Source organism: Camelus dromedarius, unplaced genomic scaffold (genome assembly GCF_036321535.1).
Source record: "Camelus dromedarius isolate mCamDro1 unplaced genomic scaffold, mCamDro1.pat HAP1_SCAFFOLD_114, whole genome shotgun sequence".
Classification (NCBI taxonomy): Eukaryota; Metazoa; Chordata; class Mammalia; order Artiodactyla; family Camelidae; genus Camelus; species Camelus dromedarius.
The window spans coordinates 8,478,556-8,495,649 of record NW_026989787.1 but is presented as its reverse complement, the minus strand read 5'-3'; the positions used below and the strand labels follow the sequence as shown (position 1 = coordinate 8,495,649).

At 41.3% G+C, this 17,094-nt stretch overlaps 1 long non-coding RNA gene across 1 annotated transcript; it reads left to right on the top strand.

The window, feature by feature from the left end:
• Window positions 1–11,544: 11,544 nt before the first annotated feature.
• Window positions 11,545–16,634, top strand: LOC135320666 (uncharacterized). Its single transcript, XR_010379919.1, has 4 exons — window positions 11,545–13,095; window positions 14,460–14,481; window positions 15,984–16,072; window positions 16,546–16,634. It is a non-coding gene; the product is annotated as an uncharacterized LOC135320666 (long non-coding RNA).
• The last annotated feature ends 460 nt before the right edge of the window (window positions 16,635–17,094 follow it).

Genomic DNA, 17,094 nt, shown 5'->3' with positions numbered 1-17,094 from the left:
ACAAACCGACAGCCAGCATAGTACTCAACGGTGAAAAGCTCAAAAGCTTCCCACTAAAATCTGGGACAAGGATGCCCACTATCACCACTCCTATACAACATAGTCCTGGAAGTCCTAGCCACAGCAGTCAGGCAAGAGAAAGAAATAAAAGGGATCCAAATTGGAAAAGAAGAGGTAAAAGTGTCATTATATGCTGATGACATGTTACTCTATATAGAAAACCCTAAAAGGTCCACACAAAAGCTACTAGAGCTGATTGAAGAATTCAGCAAGGTAGCAGGTTACAAAATTAAAGTTCAAAAATCAGTTGCATTTCTTTACACTGACAATAAATCAACAGAAGAAGAAAGTAAAGAAACAATCCCCTTTCAAATATCACCCAAAGTAATAAAATATCTGGGAATAAATCTATCCAAGGAGGTGAAAGAATTATACACAGAAAACTATAAAGCATTGATGAAGGAAATTAAAGAAGACTTTAAAAAATGGAAAGATATTCCATGCTCTTGGATTGGAAGAATCAATATTGTTAAAATGGTCAAACTGCCCAAGGTAATCTACAGATTTAATGCAATCCCTATCCAATAACCCAGGACATATTTCACAGAACTAGAACAAATCATAATAAAATTTATATGGAACCATCAAAGACCTAGAATTGCCAAAGCAATACTGAAGAGAAAGAAAGAGGCTGGAGGAATAACTCTCCCAGACTTCAGACAGTACTATAGAGCTACAGTCAAGACAGCATGGTATTGGTACCAATACAGACATATAGCCCAGAAATGAACCCACAAACTTTTGGTCAACTCATCTTTGAGAAAGGAGGCAAGAATATACAATGGAATAAAGACAGTCTCTTCAGCAAATGGTGTTGGGAAAACTGGACAGCAGCATGTAAAACAATGAAGCTAGAACACTCCCTTACACCATATACAAAAATCAACTCAAAATGGATTAAAGACTTAAACATAAGACAAGATACAATAAACCTCCTAGAGGAAAACATAGGCAAAACATTATCTGACATGCATTTCAAAAATTTTCTCCTAGAAGTAATAAAAGCAAGAATAAACAAATGGGACCTAATGAAACTTACAAGCTTCTGCACAGCAAAGGAAACCAGAAGTAAAACAAGAAGAAAACCTACGGAATGGGAGAAAATTTTTGCAAGTGAAACCGACAAAGGCTTGATCTCCAGAATATATAAGCAGCTCATACGACTCAATAAGAAAAAAATAAACAACCCAATCCAAAAATGGGCAGAAGGCCTAAACAAGCAATTCTCCAAGGAAGACATACAAATGATCAAAAAGCACATGAAAAAATGCTCAATATCACTAATTATCAGAGAAATGCAAATCAAAACTACAATGAGGTATCACCTCACACCAGTCAGAATGGCCGTCATTCAAAAATCCACAAATGACAAATGCTGGAGAGGCTGTGGAGAAAGGGGAACCCTCCTACACTGCTGGTGGGAATGCAGTTTGGAGCAGCCACTATGGAAAACAGTGTGGAGATTCATCAAAAGACTAGGAATAGACTTAACATATGACCCAGGAATCCCACTCCTGGGCTTGTATCCAGAAGGAAATCTACTTCAGGATGACACCTGCACCCCAATGTTCATAGCAGCACTATTTACAATAGCCAAAACATGGAAACAGCCTAAATGTCCATCAACAGGTGACTGGATAAAGAAGAGGTGGTATATTTATACAATGGAATACTACTCAGCCATAAAAACTGACAACATAATGCCATTTGCAGCAACATGGATGCTCCTGGAGAATGTCATTCTAAGTGAAGTAAGCCAGAAAGGGAAAGGAAAATACCATATGAGATCGCTCATATGTGGAATCTAAAAAACAAAAACAAAAACAAACAAAAACAAAGAGTAAATAAAGGACAGAAATAGACTCAGAGACAGAGAATACAGATTTGTGGTTAACGGGGGGTGGAAGGTGGGAAGGGATAGCCTGGGATTTCAAAATTGTAGAATAGATAAACAAGATTACACTGTATAGCACAGGGAAATATACACAAAATGTTATGATAACTCACAGAGAAAAAAATGTGACAATGAGTGTGTATATGTCGATGAATGACCGAAAAATTGTGCTGAACACTGGAATTTGACACATTGTAAAATGATTATAAATCAATATAAAAAGCTAAAAAAAAAAAAGAAAAAGAAAAATGCCATGAGTGTTGACAGGGGTTACATTGTATCTGTAGATTCCTTTGGGTAGATGGCCATTTTGATAATGTTGTTGCTTCCAACCCAAGAGCATAAGATATATTTCCATTTCTTTGTATCATCCTCAATTTCCTTCATCAGTGTTTTACAGTTTTCAGAATACACATAACCTCCTTGGTTAAGTTTATTTCTAGGTATTTTGTTGGTTTTGATGCAATGGAAATGTTTATGCCAGTTCTAAAATTCTGGGTTTTGAAGTTAAAAATGAATGAAGGCCAAAAAAGGAAAAATACACTTCTCTCTTATGGGTGAATTGTATTCCATTACCTACATATGGTGAATCTCCTTTATCCATTCATCTGTTGATATGTACTTGGGATGCTTTCATGTCTTGGCAATTGTAAATAGTGTTGCTGTTAATAGTGGGATGTGTGTATCTTTTTGAATTTTTATTGTGTTTGGTTTTATTCCTTTAATAACTACATAAGTTTAAAAAGCTAAAGCTCTAAACAGTCTTAGAGACAATGAACAGTACATACATGTAAATTTAAAAAATATGTGCAGTAAAGACAGCTGAAAGACTCATGAGGGATTTCCTTTTCTGTGACACTTTCCTTTTTTATTGCTGCCTTTAGAATTCTAGCATTGTCTTTAAATTTTGCTTTTTGAATGATGGTATGTCTTGATGTGAGTCTGTCTCAGCTGATCCTGTTTGAGACTCTCTGATTCCTATGCCTTGATACTCGTTTCTTTCTTCAGATTAGGGAAGTTTTCAGCCTTAATTTTATCCAATGTTTTCTCAGCCTTTTTCTCTCTCCCTGCAGGGACTCCTGTAATGTGAGTGTTACTATGCTTGCTGCTGTCTCGGAAGTGCTTTAAACTCATGTAGCAGGCCTTTTCTTCTTGCTTTTTTGATTGGGTGTTTTTCATTCTGTCTTCCGGATTGCTAATGGATCATCTGCATTGCCTAATCTTCTGTACAACTTGCAGTTCTGCTCTGATTGGTCTTTTTTATATTTTCTAGTTCTTTTGACAGTTCTCCCGGTGCTCATCTCTTCTTTTTCCCAGTTCAGTTATCATTCTTGTTGCTATTGCTTTGAACTCTTTTTCAGGTAAAGTATTTATTTCTTTTCATTATGGTTATTTTGTTATTCTTTCATTTAAAATGTGTTCTTGTGTCTTCTCATTTTAACTTTCTGTATTTCTGTGAAATTAGGTGAAACAGTTGCCTGCCCCAGAATGAAAGGTGTCCTTGTGTGAGAGCATACCTGTGCAGTCTTCTGTGCCCAGTGGGTTTGTTGGGAACAGCTGGACCTGAAGTGATCCTGGGCTGCCCTCTTCCCCCGGGACGTGCTGGCAGCCACTGCAATGGGGGCGGCAGGGCTGGAGTCAGAGGGGCTGGAGCCAGTTCCAGGTTGAAGCAGAGGCTTCTCCTCTGCTCAGTGACTGTTCCAGCCCTATCAGGGTTGGCACGGGGTCCTGTGGGGCTGGAGCAGGATCTCTGTGGGAGTGGGGTTCTCCTGGGTGTGGTGGCAGTCTCTCGTTTGGGATGTGGCTGAGGCCTGAGGGTTTGCAGCAGCACTTCTGTACTGGTTTTACTTTTTCCCCAGTGTGCACACCTTGGCTAGAGGGTGGATTGGGGCCAGAGAAATTGGGGCTGCACCACTGAGTTGGCCCCACCCAGTCAGGCGTGCACAGGAAAGTGAGTTCTGGTGATGGCAGGCCCTGCCCTGGTGCTGGTGCTGTTCCCTGCAGAGTGTGTGCGGGGACACTAGCTGGCCGTGACTGCCGGCCGTCTTTTCAGAGACAGGGCCACACCCACTCCAGCACCACTTTCTCCCACGGTGTGCACTCTCACTGGCAGTGGAGGCCTCCACCTGAGTGGGGAGCAGCACCAGAACACGGAGGGAGGGAGCAGGAGCCTGGGGGAGTCCGGGGGTCCCCCTGAGCCACCCCTGCCAGCCGGTCGGAGCCCCAGGCAGTGTTCAGCCTGCTTTGTCCCTGCCATGACGGGGAGTCAGTGGATCTCTGCACAGGCTGTTCAAGAGCAGTAGCTCTGCATCTTACAGCACCCCAGCAAGCTCGCTGGTTTTCACTCCAGCTGAGGGGACTGCTCGTCCTGGTGCTGAACCCCGTGCCTGGGTGCCTGACACGTGCTTCAGACCAGGACATAAGGCGTGGGTTGTTGTCAAGGCTGGAGCACCTCTGTGACATCATGCTGTCTGAGCACGGATGCCCACAGCTGTCTGTGGCTGGTGGGGAGCCCTGTGGGAGTGGCTGTACATCTGTCTGGCACAGACAGATGGGGCTCGTTATGATCATTCTTTGTAAAGATAGTATAAGGACAGGATATGCCATCTGGTTTTCCAAGGGATTGAATATTATAATGTGTGATGTGCCCCAGCTGCCTCGTGTGACCAGCATGACTGCAGGTGCTCTGGGTCCAGGAATGCAAACTCCAGTTAAGCCCTTGGCAACCAAAGGAGCAGGTCCTAAAGGAGTCTGCTTACTCTAAATGCTCTTACTCATGCCAGTCATAGGGAAACACCAGATTAAGAAATGGATGCTGCCTGAGTTTAGTGTTGAATTATTATAAAATGTAAGGAACCTACAAGATTCTGGGTAAAAATTAATGCAGTGACAAGTGAAAATGATCCAAGGAGTACATACAGTAAGAAACAGAGTCCTGAAGTTAATCATCTTGTCTGATTTTCTCAGTGGGTAGTAAATAATTAGGGTTTTGACTAATTTTGTTTTGATTAAACTATAGAATGTGGTCAGTTGTGAAGTGTGAAAGTCTAAGGATGTTTGTAGTAAGGGTACTTGTGATGACACAATTTTGGGGGTTAATGATTGCTGGGATGGATGAAATCGGCTGGCTGTGTATGCTGGTGGAAGAAGAGACATTGTTGATGCAAGTGGAGGCACTAACAGAAAGGAGGCTAGTGAAAACTGGAGGCTGTGTCAGTTGATTCAGGAGCAATAAGCTGATAAGGCTGGTTACTAGGCCATAAGGTTTAGTGTTAATTCAGAGGATATAATTTTGGTAATCGTGTTAATTGTATTACTATAATGTTTGGAATAATGAGTTTTAGCCTTGAAGAAGGTTAAGATTTTGTACACAATCAGTACCGCAGGAGCTGGGTCCCACAGCTGTTATTGACGGTCCCGGTGCGGCCACACAGGCGGGGAGCACTGATGGCAGGTGTTATGCCAGCTCACGTAGAATGGGTGCTGAGCATGGTGACAGCGACTGTAATGAAAAATGATGATATTGTGCCATCTAAGCATAGTAATTGGGGATGTTAAGTGTGATTTATATATTAGTATCCATATAGGGTACTGTAAATGCAAAAAGGATAGTAAAATAGACTATTGCCATTTGATAATTATGAAGTTAACTACAGTTTTATTAGTCAAAATGTTTTTGTTTAAAGTAATTATCATACATTCATTCTAATCCTTTTAAATTCATTCATAGGCTAACTTTATGGCTACTAGTAATGTGATTACAGTTTGTGCCATGAAGAGTTTAGTTTTTAGGTTACTCTTCTGAAATGCTCAGGGTAGGGGTAGGAGGAGGGCAACTTCTAGGTCAAATATAGGAAAGTAGTGACGACTGAGAGTAAGTAAATGAAGAAGGTGGGCATGCTGGCCCTATAGAGTCACATCCACACGTGTGTGGGCTTGATTTTTCTGGACACTGACTAGAGGAGGTCAGAGTACGGTCAGGACAAGCTGTGAGTCTGGTAGTGTAGTGGTGAGTGATGTCGGTATAAGCTTTATTGTTTCTCCAGTTATAGGAAAAGCTGTAGACTGGAAGTCATTTGTTCTATTTAATACTAAAAGAATAAAATGCTCATCAATAGATAGCGATCTGTAGGAACAATCAAACTATCTACAAAATGCACTATCAGACCACTGACTGAAATCCAAAATAACGAGATGTATAGGGAAATTTTAGTTGGGACAGGAAGCACAGAACGAGAAAAGTAGAGCCAATAATTTTGTGTAGTCAGTGGAAACTTTTAACCATGAAAACTACTGAGCCAAAAACTCCATCTGAAATTGAATTTTATATTCTTCTGACACTTGCAATAATATAAGTTCTTAGAGGAACTGTAATGAATCAAACTTGAAGAATTGTTTATGACTTCTTTCTGTTAGATGATGGTGAGCGCAAGTGAGGGGAACTTCAGAGGCTCATAGAACTGAAGTATTAAGAAGTTATTATGGGAACTGTGTGTGTGGTCAGTGTGTTGTTAGGTGATGTGAGCACATATCTTTATCTTTTTTCTGATCAGAAGGTAGATGGTCATTTTAGGATCTATGTACATTTGCCTGTGTGTGTGTGTGTGTGTGTGTGGTGAGAGTTTGGTCGTGGGGAGAAGCACTGTGAACTTACCCACCCTGTACTGAGAGCTGTAGGACATCCTTCCCTGCTAAAAATGACCCTGCTCTTGTCACCACATCCCCACCCATGACAGCACTTCTTTGTAATGAATGTAGGTAATGTCCTGTTTGTCATGGACCAATGCAATGCATCCATTTATAGTTCATAAAGTTATTTATATTTTAAATTAAAAGTACTTATATGTATGATGGATTTTATGTTGTTACTCTTATTTACCTTGGTGCCCGAATTAATGGTAATAGAAGACCCATTTCCTGAGACAAAGTTGACTTGCCGTTAAGAGTCAGGATCCCTCATGAACACATCCTCACCGTTTGTCCTGACTGATGCATGACTTAATGTCATTGCAAGAGGAATTTCCCAAGGAAAAGCCAACGGTCTTCCTCAGAACCTCGGGGAGCAGGTCACAGGATGGGCTCCAGGTGGAATCGCTTTCCAAGGTAGATCTTAGTTCAGGGTAAAGTTACAGCACTCGCCGCCCTGAGACACTTAGGTGATTCACACCCCCTCTGTCTTCTCATCCATAAAATGGGTTATTGAGAATATTGTGTAGTTGGAACACTGCACTTTGAATTTGGTCAGTTGGCACAGTTTATTGCTTAGTGTGAGACCTCAATACCTTTGTCCTGATGCTAATTGGTGATTTACAGGGTGTCCCGATTCCTGAGGGTTGGAAGGAATTTTGATTGACAGTAGGAGGAGACCCAGGATCCCTGAAGCCTGCTCACCCTGGATGGGACTCAGTCCCTCCAGGCCAGGGGATCCTGGAGCCAGCACAGCACCTGAAGCCCGGCTGTGGGACCAGGAAGGCCCAGCAGTGTGGTTGGAAACACAGCCCCACTGGGCCTGTGAGCAATCGGGGTCAACTCCCCACAGGGCAGGAGTGTCTCTCTGACTCCTGAGACTGGCAGGCCCCATGTGCTCAGTATTTCTTGATTGAGTGAACACAACCACCCCCCATATCTAGACACCAAGTCTTCCCACCACCCCAAAAGGGTTTCTCAGGCCCCCTCACAGCCAGTACTGCCCCAAAGCACAACTTTGCTTCTGTCCCACCCAGGTAGTTTCTGCCTCCTTGAACCTGGGTGTAAGTGAATCACCCAAGGGCAGTGTAGGGGGTGTGACAATATATAATTATTTTTTATAATTTTATATATTTTTGGCAAAAACCATAGGGCTTATTTTTATGCATGTGACATACGTACTTAAAATTAATGTGTCACCTACAGGTGTACTACAGATAAGCACAGCCACATGGGTGTGGCAACGTGATTAAGATGGTGTGCTGTTAAGATCTCTGTCTTGTGGACGTTCTCTCTGCATTTTGTGTGCAGTGCTGAGTGAAGGGGAGAGAGGACCTCCCACCCTGCCGGTATATTTGATTCCTCCTGGTTCTGTCATTGTTTACCTAATATGTTTTTCAGCCACTGCCCAAGGGAAATCCTGGGAATTTGGAAAAGGAGGAGGGAGCACCCAAGAAGTAGGGGGCAGGGGACATCAGTTGGGCAGGACCAGAAAGCATAAGGTCAGAAAAGTTTGCAGAGAGGACCCAGGGTTAGATGGCAGTTGGTGGTGGGGGATCAGTTAGGCGGGGCACATTGTAAAAGTGACATCACCCTGAATGTCCACTGTGAGGTGCCAGGGGCAAAGGCAGGTGATTGGTCGAGAGAGGTCATAAAGCATGGGGCGTTGCTAAGGCAGCGTTCAGACAGGAGAAGGCTTGGAGGGAGGTGTCTGGTCCCCTCCAGCTGCTCCTGAGAGTCCGCTTGCCTGCTGTTTGTTTTCCTGACCTGCTGACCTCCTGACCTGACTGAACCCTCCTTCCTCCCCTCAAGAGCTTGATTGGCCCTCATCCTTTCTGTGACCCCCTTCTCCTCCCAAGTGCCCAACCCCTCTTCCTGTCACACTCCCTCCCCACCCCATCCCCCACCCCTCCCCTCCCCTCCCCTGTCCCCTCCCCTGTCCCCTCCCTACCTGAGAAGACCAGGACATGTAGGTGATGGGGATGTTCTGGTCCCACGTGCTGGGGTGTACTGGATATGAATATACAACTGTGAGTAAATATCGGGCATCAGGTGTCCTCCTTTTTCCTGGGCTCTTTCACACTGTGGTTAAATAGATACTTTCTCATAGGGTCCTTGATGGGAACGCATCGTTGGTGAAGCCCTAGGCTCTCAGGACAGGTTTCTTGACCAGCCTAGAGTGGCTCTGGCCACCGGCATCCTCAAGATCTGAGTCCTATCAGGACCTCTTGGACCAAACAGCAGGTTGACAGGATGAAACCTGAATTAGTTACTTTATTGCATCAAAGAAGGAAGTGTGAACATCCTAAAAGCCATTGAGTTGTATGCCTAAAATGGGGGAGTGGGTGAATTATATCTCAGTAAAGCAGTTTTTTAAAAAGTGAGAAACTCCTATTTACTAGAAGTCATAGTGAGACTGGCTCCCGGAAAGCTTGTCAGGATCCTGCTTCAAGTTGTGCATGTTCCGGTTCTGTCCCTGTGCGGTGTGCTCTCCTGTGTGTGCACCCTTCCTGGTGGTGACGTCTGGCAGTCCTGGGAGCAGTGGGGTCTCAGCACTGGGTTGGTGCTGGTCTGTCAAACAGGGAAATGTCATCTCTGCTCTGTGCTTTCTGGTTTGTTAACTTACAGCAAGTTTGTTTTTTCTTTGAAGTGTATTCTTTTCAGAAATTTTAATGTAACAAAAATATTAAATAGCCCTATAAATTTTAAAATATTTTTATTGAAGTATAGTCAGTTTACCATGTTGTCCATTTCTCATGTACAACAGAATGCTTCAGTCATATAGGAAAATACATATATTCATTTTCATATTCTTTTTTTTACCATAAATTACTACAAGATATTAAATAGAGTTCCCTGTGCTGTACAGTGTAAACTAGTTGTTGTCTACTTTATAGAGATTAGTATTCATGAATCTCAAACTTCCAATTTTTCCCTTCCCACTCCCTTTCCCTCTGGTAACCATAGTTTGTTTTCTATGCTCTAAGTCTGTTTCTGTTTTGTAAATAAGTTTGTCTTTTTTTTTTTGATTCCAAATATAAGTGATATCATATGGTATTTTTCTTTTCCTTTATGACTACTTCACTTAGAATGACATTCTCCAGGTCCATCCATTCCCTGTTGCTGCAAATGGCATCATTTTATCATTTTTATGGCTGAGTAGTAGTCTATTGTGTAAAATATACCACAGCTTCTTTTTTTTTTACATTTTTATTGAGTTATAGTCATTTTACAATAGTGTGTCAAATTCTAGTGTAGAGCACAGTTTTTCAGTTATATATGAACATACATATTTTCAATGTCAGAATTTTTTTCTCTGTGAACTAGCATAAGATCTTGTATATATTTCCCTGTGATATACAGTATAATCTTGATTATCTATTCTGCATATGCCTGTCAGTATCTACAAATTTCAAACTCCCAATCTGTCCCTTCCCACCCCTCAGCCCCTTGGCAACCGCAAGTTTGTATTCTATGTCTGTGAGTCTGTTTCTGTTTTGTATTTATGCTCTTTTTTATTTATTTTTTTTGGATTCCACATGTGAGCAAACTCATATGGTATTTTTCTTTCTCTTTTTGGCTTACTTCACTTAGAATGACATTCTCTAGGGACATCCATGTTGCTGCAAATGGCATATTGGTTTTTTATGGCCAAATAGTATTTCATTGTATAAATATACCACCTCTTCTTTATCCAGTCATCTGTTGATGGACATTTAGGCTGTTTCCATGTCTTGGCTATTGTAAATAGTGCTGCTATGAACATTGGGGTGCAGGTGTCTTTTTGAAGTAGGGTTCCTTCTGGACATATGCCTAGGAGTGGGATTATTAGGTCATATGGTAAGTCTATTCTTAGTCTTTTGAGGAATCTACAAACTTTTGCACAGTGGCTGCACCAACCTGCATTCCCACCAGCAGTGTAGGAGAGTTCCCTTTTCTCCACAGCCTCTCCAACATTTGTCATTTGTGGACTTTTGTATGATGGCCATTCTGACTTGTGTGAGGTGATACCTCATTGTAGTTTTGATTTGCAATTCTCTGATAATCAGTGATAATGAGCACTTTTTCATGTGCCTGTTAGCCATTTGTATGTCTTCACTGGACAATTGCTTGTTTAGGTCTTCTGCCCATTTTTGGATTGAGTTTTTTTTTTTTTTTCTTATTTAGTTGTATGATTTGTTTCTATATTCTGGCGATTAAGCCCTTGTCAGTTTCATGTTTTGCAAAAATTTTCTCCCATTCTGTAGGTTGTATTTTTGTTTTGCTTATGGTTTCCATTGCTATGCAAAAGCTTCCAAGTTTAATTAGGTCCCATTTGTTTATTTTTGCTTTTATTTTTATTGGACTTCTAGCAAATTCTTAGTTATCCCTTTCCTTTTTATCTTGGAGGCTGCCCCCAGGGACTCTGTGTCCAGCTAGGTTGGTGGGGGAGCCCTGAGAGCCGAGCTGATGTGAAAATCAGTGGCTGCAAACTGCTGTGATGTTTACAGTGAGGAAATGCTCAGGAGGGATGTGACCAGGAGGTGGACGAGTTGTCTTTTTTTTTAGTGACTTGTCCTTGTGAAGAATGTTGATTTCCCCAAAGCAGAAAGTGTCCTTCATGTCTTTAGAATTGTCTAAATATAAAGAAAATTCAGATACATGCTGTGAAATTTTTACTGTGTCAAGATAAATCACCTCCACACCCTAAAAAAGAAAGACAGAGAACACCTCATGGATTTAAGTGGTTTGTTCTGATAGGCTTCCACCAGATTCTTACGGACCTGGAAAAACCGAGTGTCAGGAACAATCTTTGCACTGAAGCAGAATCAATGCCACATGAACACTCCACCCAAAGAAGAGTCTGTACTGTTTCTTTTGAGCCTACTAAGGAGGGCGTTTCTAGGTCATCTTTCTTGGGATTTTTTCCCTCAAAGGGAATGAGGCTGAGTTCTCACAGGTTAGTCAGCCCTCTTTCCCTACCACATCTTTGAGCATTTGGATAAACTAACTTGTCCTTCTCCACCGTTGCTCATGGCTGCTGACAGAACCTGAGTCCATCGGCCCTGATGGATAGACTTTAGGTAGGAGGCAGCTGCTGACATCAGCACTCAGACAGTGCCGTGTGTAACAAGCATGCCCATGGTGGAGGGGGTTTTACCAGTTAGCGACTAGATGGTGTTTGTTTTTGTGCCTTTTATCTGCATGTCTCTCCTTTGTGCTGAGATCCACTGCTCTCTCAGATGGCAGCTATGCAAAGACAGTGCATGTTTTCCACCAGCACACATTTTACTGACCCCAACTGTGAGAGCTGACAATGACAGTGTTACTGATTTCAGAGGCTGCTTTCTAGAGGGGTTTTATTTGCACAAGACTGAAACTTGGTGTCTAGATAAAGTACAAATTACATTGTTCATTTATTCCCTCCTATAATACTTATAAATCTAGTTTTTACAAAACTATGTGTTTGGCTTTTGTTTTGTTGACTGTACATTCCAGAAATACAAATTAATTTTCTTGGTGGCTGTTAATGGACGTAGGTGCAGTACTGTGAAATATGCATGTAAATTATTTGTACTGATTATTTTGAGTTCTCTTTTTATGTAAATTCATTCTTTGAGTAATCTTGTATAATATGATTAAAACTCTATTATACAAATCCTTATTTATTTCAGAAGTCTGACATTACATGCTCTGGTTCAGAACCAAAGTGAATATTGAAGAAAACCTCCATGGTTTTTAGATAGTTGGGCTAAAATATATCATTAATTTTTGCTGGAATAGTAATTTTGACATTATTCTAAGAGCTGGTCTGCTTTCTTACTCATGTCCAGTCTATAAATGTAGAAATATATCTCTGTACATCTCTCTGTATTTTAACACATACCTTCATTGCTCTTTCCCCATACATGTTGGGTGTATTTTTGGAGACATTTCATAGGGGTTTGTCCAGGTACTTCATGAACATACAATAGAAGATGGAGGCGTCCCATGCCCTGTAGGTTTGTGTTTGCTTATTTTCAATTTCAAGTTGGCTTCTACATTCATAAGTTAAGTTCTGTTAACTATTTTAAAAATATTTGCAATGTGCCTGTCAGCAAAGTCAAATCTCTAACATTTTGTGTATCAGGTATTTGACGTATGTGTGCAGCAGTGAAACTATTACCAAATCAAGGCAGAAAACATGCCCACACTCCCAAGAGCTCCTTTGAACTCAAGTGTCCCTTCTCGCCTCTCTGTGGAGCTATCTGAGGATGTGGTTGACGGTTTCTAAAGATGATTATCTGTGACATATACACTGGGAATGTCTTTGAGGTTCCTCATTATATCTAATATCTTTTCAGATCCTCGACACTCTGATTCTCCTTTTCCATCTTGCGTCTGATGTTTATGAACTTCTGTGGAAGCTTATTCTTCTTGCTGCCTCCTGGGGAGTTTCTATTTTTCTCTTGTTCGTCTGGAGGACCGTCCTTGCTGTGAGTATTACTAAAGTACCTGACAGTGTCCTTTTAATCACACCTAATAGGAATTTTTATAGTCACTGGACATTTTATTTGCCTGCCTGGGCCAGAATCCAGGAGTCTTTTCTTTGTTTCCTTTTAGATTATTAACTTGAACACAAATTAGTTTTGAAATGGAAATTTGTTGCAAAATCTTTATAGTAAGAACTCATTGAGCAAGACAACAGTATATTCTCAATGAGACAATGGCAATTTATAAACTCTTCTCTTCAATAACAAAACAGGAAGGTTAAGTATTTGGCGAGTCCATCTATCTCTCCACCTGCCCCTGCCTGTGTGTTGGGTGACAGGGGACAGGGAAGCTCAGGGTTCCTGAGCAAGTGTGAAGTTAAGGGAACATCTGTGGTTTTCTGTTTGCCCTCCATGGATGCATTCTTCTATTGCCACATTATTGCCACTGGATCTTCGACACTGTGATGATTCTCCAATATCTTGGCAAGGTTAGGGGCTGGCCTCAGTCTCTGATCATCACTTAAAGTTTTGAATGAAGAAATATGTGTTAAGGGTCAGGGAAATGTGTCTTTACATGGTATTACAGTGGAGTCCTGCCTGGGTTTTTCTGGACTATTACTCTTCATACGATGACTTGTATCTGAGTCAAGAAGCACGTTCGCTTCTTGAAAATGGTTGCTGTCCGTCCTGCTGCTGTGTGGGCTTTTACTGCAGCCATTACTCACTTTCATTCTCGTCTGATGTCTCATTTGATGTCCGTTTGTTTTTAGTGGTCTTGACAAATCTTACGACCTCATATGTTACAATTGCTTATCAATTCAACAGTCAACTCTGTATAAGATTTCAGAAAACCTTTCATTGAATGAAAGGGGTGCATCTTAATCTTAGTATAAAGATTTTGCCTTTATTTTTCTTTTAGTTTTCTCCTCTCTGTCTCTCTCTCTCTTTTGAAGGTTACACAACTATCCAGGTTCTGGACTTAAGTGTGGATGTTTGGTTTGACAAAAAAAAATTAGATAAATGATGCATTACAACAACATATCATGAAAATAATATAGTTCAGTGTTGTTAAATATGAATATGCGTTATGAAAATTGAATAGAGTGATGTTTATTTAATAGAATGTAAGCAGATCTTTTGTTCTAAAATAAGTTATTTACCATTGTGCTATCAGAAATGGTGAGTGAAAGATCATGCCTTAAGTAGGAAATTCTGATTTTTCCTGATTTTTAATCATATTAATTGTTATGCTGAACCAAAGTGATAATTGTGATTTCAATGGATTACTGTTTTGATAGTTTATTAGAAATTATAGATTTACTAATTATATGTTTTGACTTCAAATTTAATGTTTCTTCCTCTCCTAGGTAAAGCCTCCAGTGTGTCAAGGTAAGGTATTAGGGTTTAGTTTCCTTTGTAATATTTTCTCAATACCAGGATTTGATGTGGATTTTAATTCAACTAAGAGTAAACACAATGACTTCTGATGTCTAACTGACTTCTCAACTCTTGAAAATTTTACTCCTGCAATGGTGTCTAAATGACATCGTAGAGGAAGTTGACATCTATTGAGCTAAGAGGCCAGGAGGGTCACAGGAGTAGGGAGACTAGGATGAGTTTAATTTTGCATAGCAACCTTGAGGAAGCAGGTGATGAGAAGAGTCTAATGTTCGGAGTGTGTCCCTAATATGAGTTGGCTCTTGGTGAAAATTAAAGATGCTGAAACACTACTTGAGCCTGTCAGGACTCTCCAGGCTGAGGGAGGGATGCAGATGTAGCCAGGCAGTGTGTGTCACAGCAGAGGGGAATCCATGGGCTGTGACTCATAAGTGAAAGGAGCCATTCATGGCAGTGGGGACTTAATGGAAGTGATTCAGCCTGATGATGATGCTTTCTATGCAGGCTTCACATTCTGCTGACCGAGTGGGGCTGTGCGTGATGGGCAGGGTGGCTGCCCGGCGCTCAGTAGGCCCTATAGGGCTGCTGTTGGTGACAGTTGATGCAGAAGGGCTGGTGCTGAGAAGAGGGATCTCAGCATCAGAGCATCCCCACTGGGCAGACAGAAGATGCGTGTGCACTGTGTGGTCAGATGAGGGACTTAGATGCCTGAGAGAGGAGTCTGGTTCTGAGGGCTGCGTTCTAGAGCTTCATACGTGGAGTTGCCTGTGACTGGCTGTTTTACATGTGCTGCTTTCCTGAAGCAGTGATGGTAACATTCTCATCCTGGCGATAGAAAAGCTTGTCATTTAGGGCCTATGTGTTATCCAGGTCCTCCAGTAACTAGGTGGGGAAGCCCACATGGTACCAAAGTGTTTAATTCCAGTGACCTTGTCCTTCAGGGCCCCCAACAAGGTTTTCATGAAAGACGATCTTCCAGGCAGCAGGAATACACTGGAGGCCTGTGCAGGCCCAGTCAGGCAACGTTTTGAACTTGCCTTCTGTGATGTTGCAGATAGGGCCTGGCTGTGGGGTGAACCTGCGTGGAATAAGGGTTCTATTTTTTTAAGCAGGGGCATGTTTACTTAACTTAGTAATTGGAGGAGAGAATGTTAAGGGGACAGGATGCTTGGTTTTTCTTTTTCATCTCTGGTGATGTCAGAAGTATTTGAATGATTGAATTTTCTAAGAATGGTGCTTATAGCTGGGAGAGAATTTAGGGGAAGACTTTTTATTGTGTTTCTGCATCTTTGAAAAAAATTAAACTAGGAATCTCAATGATCTCACATTTAGAATGCCACTAAGATTTGCTTCCTTTAGGCACAGTAGAAAAGCTAAAAGGCTAATTATACTCGTAGTGCCAGCCAGATATGTCTCTACTGCTAATAAATCATGATAATTCTATTCTACTGGGTTTTCTTGTCAATATGAGAAATTGCTTCATCTCCTTTTAGTTACTTTAAAGCAGATGACTGAGCAGAGCAAGAATTTGGAGAATGAAAACAGAGAACTTGCAGAAAATATATCTGCTTGGGTGCAGAAGGTATCCTTGTCCTTTTGCTTTTTTTTTTGTTTGTGATTTTACCTTCAGTTCCTCCCCACTCTGGCAGTTCAGTTATTTGGCTCTCTTTTCCTTCATCCTACTGTCCTGTTCCATGTGTTCCATAAGAGGTCTAGGTTCAAAGCAAGTGTCCTAGATAAAAAAAAAAAAAAAACCAAAAAACAAATTTCTTCTGTAGAGCACAGGGAACACTACTTGATATCTTGTAATCTATAATGAAAAAGAATGTGAAGACAAACATAGGTGTATATATATATGTGACTGAAACATGCTGTACACCAGAAAATTGACACATTGTAACTGACTATATATCAGTAAAAAAATAAACAAAGCAAGTGTTGTAGATGTAAAGCACCACTTTCTGTATTAGTGGAAGGGGTCACACACAAGATAGGTTCAGCTAGCAGTGTAATTAGTATTTGTAATTCTGTTTCCTTCATTACATTTTTGCATAGACCAACAACGCAAAGAAATGCTTAGAGGAGGCCATCAGGCAAAAGAAGCTGCCCTCTGAGAAAGCACTGAAGTTTAAGGTACGAACCTCTTGTTAGGTTACATTCTGAAAATAGAAATGAAATTAATGAGTAATTGTTACTAATTCAATGTTTCATTGAATGAGAGCTTGAAAGCCATTGAGAAGGTGAATGAAAATTTGAATGACATCATTCAGATTGTTCGAGCTAAGCTGCAGGCAGTGAGGGACCAGAACGCCAAGAGCCCACACCTGGTAAGAGCTGCCACGTTGACCATAGCCGGGCTTCTGAGGCTTTTTGTGCCCTGGGCGAGCTGCGTGCACCTGCTCCTCCTGCTTTTGACCACAGCAGAGTGTGAGAGCCCAGGAGCGGAAACTCCCTGTGAACAATGACCCAGAATTTCATGGACTAAAACCTCTGTGACTTTTTCTATTTCAGAGACTAGGAAATATGTATTATTTTCACAACCTAGAGATTTTTCTCACCAGTCACACTGCCCTCCAAGATACACAGAAGATGCCAGGAAATACC